This window comes from Temnothorax curvispinosus, unplaced genomic scaffold (assembly GCF_003070985.1).
Source record: "Temnothorax curvispinosus isolate PA1 unplaced genomic scaffold, ASM307098v1 QBEX01002314.1, whole genome shotgun sequence".
Classification (NCBI taxonomy): Eukaryota; Metazoa; Arthropoda; class Insecta; order Hymenoptera; family Formicidae; genus Temnothorax; species Temnothorax curvispinosus.
The window spans coordinates 1-5,400 of record NW_020212094.1 but is presented as its reverse complement, the minus strand read 5'-3'; the positions used below and the strand labels follow the sequence as shown (position 1 = coordinate 5,400).

Here is a 5,400-nt window from a genome sequence, read left to right as displayed (position 1 = left end):
AATGCAAATTTATTGATATCGATTCATTAAAATCAATATCAAAATGTACTATTATAGTCTTTAAGATCTTTTATTATGATATTCTATGTATTATGGTTGCGAGTATTTGATAGCGTTATCGTAGCGTGTACAATATATAATAAAGTTCTCAACGTTGGCACGTTTCTTCGTTGATAAATATACATGAAAGAGATACTATCATACATGAAAGAGGTTGTCTTATCATGTAACGTATATTATCAACATAAGATAAAATCAATTAGACGTAGATGTGCAGAAAAAGAACTCACTCCATGGATAATTTTTCGAACCAAACATAATATATTCACATATTATATTTCATCTATACTTTAAAAGAATTTTGACAAAATTCCACGATGTTAAAAATTAAAAATAAAAAGTAAATAATAGTTTTTGATTACTTCTCGCGCTTATTTTTGTAAAAAAATGTTTTTATAATTTTTTTTTAGAATTCACAACTTTCTTGAATTTTTAGAATCTTTTACAATTTTTAATTTTTAAAAACTTTCAGATTTTTTCTATAAATTGGAACATTTTTCAGAAATGTCGAGAAAACATACATCTTTAGAATTTTTTCTATATGCGAATTTTGAAATGTTCTTAAATTTTCATAATTTTCGAAGAAAATTTATAAAAGTCTGAAGAAGTTTAAGCTATTTTTTCTAAAAATTTTTATAAATTTAAAGTATAAAAAGTTGTTAAGAATATTATGAGAATTATTTTTTGCTAGGAATATTATATTTAGCAACATTTTGCAATAGAGACATCGAAAGGTATAAAAATTGATTTCTTTTTGCACAACCATGTTCAAATTTATAAATCAAATACTTAATCCTTTGCGATCCAAACTATTTCTCGCGAACAAGCGAGGATTTTGAATATTTCATTCTTAATTTCATCTGCTTGGCTGGTCTAACATTAATCAAAGAATTCCTGTTACTTGAAGGAATTTATGAAAATCCCAAAAATGTTAGTTTAATTACAATATCGCGTGCACTTGGAGAATTACGCTATACCGTAAAGGATTAAGCGAGTTTTATATTCTACACTTATTCAGTCGACGGGACTAGCATCGCTATAATGGCTTAGCGGAAATTGTCCACGTGTAAATTATCCAAACGAGGAAAATCCCGAATATTAATTTCAGTAGGCAATCGGCGAAGTATAGGTACGTAAAGACTCGTCTTGCCCGCGGCAGTGTCGAGGGGTCGTCTTTCAAGTAATATTGCCTCGTACCTAAGATATACGCTAACAGATATTCGTTCCAACCGATAAGCTTCGTATTCGTGAAAAATGTCTCTTTATCGGAGGGACACAATCGATGTTCCAGATCGCGTAGATTGTCATCACTGCAATTAAATTCAGCAGGAAAATAAAATAAATCATTAATTAGAACAATTAGTCTATCGAATCGACGGTGTATTTAAGAGAAATTTAACTTCTTACCGAAAAACCCACTGCTTCATGGTGTAATATTGGAGCAATTCCAATCCGACGTTTACTCTATTTTGTACTCGCACCAGGAATGGTTTATTTCCAGTGACGATAAGTAGAATGTCTAACAGGTAGGCGGGTATAGTTTGAAAGAACATGACGGCGAGCCAATGTAGAACCTTGGAGGAAGTCAGTCGTCCACCGGGATACCAGAGCGGCTCTAAAACAAACGTTTACGTTGCACACGTTAAAGATATATTTCACAGATATATTTTTGCAATCTGTTGCCGCAAACTCGTGTTGTAATATCGCCTTACGCGAGAAGGGGTTCGCGAGAACGTGTTTCTTCCCGATTTCTAAAGCGTCGCCCCAAGAAATTGGATTCTCGTGGTTCGCCGTGGCGTTTAGAAACAACGGCTTGGTAGACTTTTCCATTCCGACCTGCCAAGCCAGAGCGATTGTCGCGTTCACGGCCATGTCGCAGGGTATTATATCGGACACGTAATCCGCGTTGCAGAGCATGGACCGTACTACTCCTTTACCCGCCCCGATCATTAATCCGGTCGGGCCGTTCATATTGTCCACCCAGCCGGGCACGGGCTCTTTAAAAGATGCTGTCACTAAAATCAGATTGTATATTGTTAACATTTTATTAATGATACAATCGAGAAGATTCCATAAAAAAAAAAGAAGAATATGTCGTACATAAGTATAGAATAAATCTTTCTATGCAAAACTATATTTAAAATATTGAATATAAAAATGTATAAAGTTGATTTTCTCGAAGAGGGAGATGCGTATATAAAGATTTTATTTGCTTCGTTATTCAACGATAATCGTTTTACGTGACGAGCAAGGATTAAAAACATGAAAACGTTTAATTTTCTCACCTATCGACGGGCGTATGACTCCTACAGGCAGGCCGCATCTCGACACGAATTCCTCGCTGAGTGCCTTGCTGTAGGCGTACGTGTTTGGTTGTTCGCCCAATAATTTCAGTCTCATTGCCTCCAGGGCGTCATCCGTCATCGTATTGACCATGTGAATGACGTCGTCTGGCGAGATTCTGCTATGGTAAGCTCGTTCCTCCAGCACCGCTTCGCCGCATTGGCAAAAAGACGTCGAGATGTGAATAAACGACTCGAGTAGAGGCAGCTGAAAGATAATTGAGCTGGTTTTCTACCCTCTCGCTCTCATTTACCTCTGCGAAGCTGTTTCCTCTAATATCGAGCAAAGTTTTTATTTGTATAATTATAGAGATCGTAGATACATTTTTTTGCAATAAACAGCGGCGAAAATTTACTGTAACAAATTACGGTTTGCAAGTTTCACTTACACCGGGAACTGAATAGCGAAATAACAGTGTTAAAAACTAAAATAAAACACTAATTACGTTACATTAAATCTGACTAATTACATTCGAGGAACGTTAAAAATATCAGCGTTCTAGAATTGGCGTACACGCAATACAGAAAAGGAAACTTTTTCCTTTGGTAAAATTGCATTCGAGTAATAGTTAATAATGAGTGCAATTTAAAGCTAATGAATAATGTCGTGTGTGTATCGGGCGCGGTCCGCGCTGAACGTGTTGTTTTGTTAATATTCTGAAGATTCCATGACAATTATCTGTATGATATATTTAAATATTTAACTAATATTTAAATATTTAAATATTATTTAGAATAAAACTTAATAAAAGAAAATTTTTTAGTTTTCTATCATTGAGAATAAAATGAGTTATTCACAGAACAAATGTGTACACATAGGCTGCGTTTCGACGTTCACTGCATTATTGAAAATTTATAGTTTACGTCACGTATACTATAAATTTTCAGTACTAGCAGTGAGTATCGAAACGCATAACCATAAAAGGCTTGCATGTTGAGTGTATGCTACAAAATATTTCAATCGGCATCTTTAAATCGACTTTACAAAGTTACAAATATCTTTAGAAGTTAAGATAACATTTTGAATCTGTTCTAATTATTTAATCCATTATATTTTACTTTCAGCCGTTGCGTTTCAGGGATATCAATTAACAAAAATTTTATCTTATTGAATTATAATTATTTGTATTCAAAGTTATATGTATGTCATATATGTTGTTATGAAATCTTTAGAGAAATAATTAAAAACAGTGCATATAGTAAAACAGCGTATGTGTTGTACATGTCCAACGCGCGTCTCTGATTCACGTGTAATTTCGAGCTCATTTGTTATAGCTTTAAATTGCACTCATTAAAAAATTACTGCTTGGACGCAATTTTGCTGGGAGAAAAAAGTTGCTTTGTTCTGACACGAGTGATCACAATGTGCATTCCACGAATTTTAGGACACTCTGTACAACTAAAATTCTCATAATACTAATATTCACATAATTTTCAATAATATACCTAGCTATAATTATATCATCGTATTATTATATTTATATCATTGAATAATAGATATTATTAAAGATCAAATTCTTGTGCTGTTTATATTTTTGATGTACATATTAAGAATATATGTATATATTTAAATATATTTTTTAATAAAAAATAATAGAAAAGTTAACAAAAAATATAAGAATTATAAAAATGTAATAAATTAATATATATATGATTATTACATATATATAAATATCTATATAATTATGAGCAATTTTTCTCATTTCTTCCAACTTTACTTTTTGTAAAAAACTGTAAAAATTACCTTTTAATTATTTTTTAAATTCTTTTTCTTATTATTCTATATTTTTTATATGTATACGAACGGAGATTATACAAGAGAAAAAAACATATATGAATATATAATATATTATAATTATATATAAAAAATTGTTTTTCGGGTTATATATGCGTGCATTTTGGTGTTTATATCAGTCAATTTTTATCTCGGTTGTTATTATATGTATTATAAAATCGAACGACATATAATCGGTACGTTTTGCATTGATTTCTATTTTTGATCAGTGTACAGCGAACATTATTCTTACCTGTTTCGCCAATGCTATAACGTTTATGGTGCTTATGGTGTTCATCTTGATGGCGTTTTTCAATGGCAAGTCGAACCTGACACTAGCGGCCATATGAAAGACGACGGCAACCCTGCTCGTGAGGCGTTCCTTATCCGCGACGGATAAAGCGAGCTCTTCGACGGTTATATCACCGAATATAACTATCAGTTTCTTTAGCCGTTCCGGGTACTGTTCTCTGAGGATTCTAAATGGTTCTTGCTGTAAATACAATTTCCATTTCAGTGAATGAACTCGCCTTACCCATTCGAGATAATTTTATAATCCGTAACTGTTAAACAAAGCGATCAGCTCAAACAAGCAGACGGTAGGATATTCATAACCGATCTAATTCGAGCAGTGTAATTTATGATTAAAATACACGGAAAATAATAAAGTTGTTCAATTAAACGTCGACGTCACGGGCTGCAACAAACATATATATTTAACTCAATTGGATATTATTGAACCAAATATTTAAATTATTAAAATAATTATTTAATTTTTTTATTCATTAATATTGATGTTGCGTCAATAAATTTTATCTCAACTTAAACTGATGCTATTGATGCAACATCATTTTTTTCCGTGTACAATTATTGCATATTATGTATGATATTTAAATTAGATATCTAAGCAATATTTAAATATTATTTAGAGTATGACTTAATAAAAGAGAGAAAGTTTTTTTATCTGGTATTATTGAAAGTAAAATGAGTCTTAGCCATATGCAAATATATGTATGCGTAAGTGAAAAGCTTGCATTTTGAGCGTGTCTATAAAATATTTTAATCGACATCTGTAGATTGGTTTTTCAGGGTCACGAACATCTTTAGAACGTCTGAATAATGACATTCGATTTGATCGATTAAGAAACGTTTTTGTTTAAACTCTATTTTAAAGAGAGTATCTGAAGGAGATTCGAATGAGATGTCAGAAAAAACGTTTATCGA

The 5,400-nt window shown here is 32.0% G+C and overlaps 1 pseudogene; it reads right to left on the bottom strand.

Annotated features, from left to right (window-relative positions):
- Positions 1 to 726: 726 nt before the first annotated feature.
- On the bottom strand, positions 727 to 4,706 carry LOC112468968 (annotated as a pseudogene).
- Positions 4,707 to 5,400: the final 694 nt, after the last annotated feature.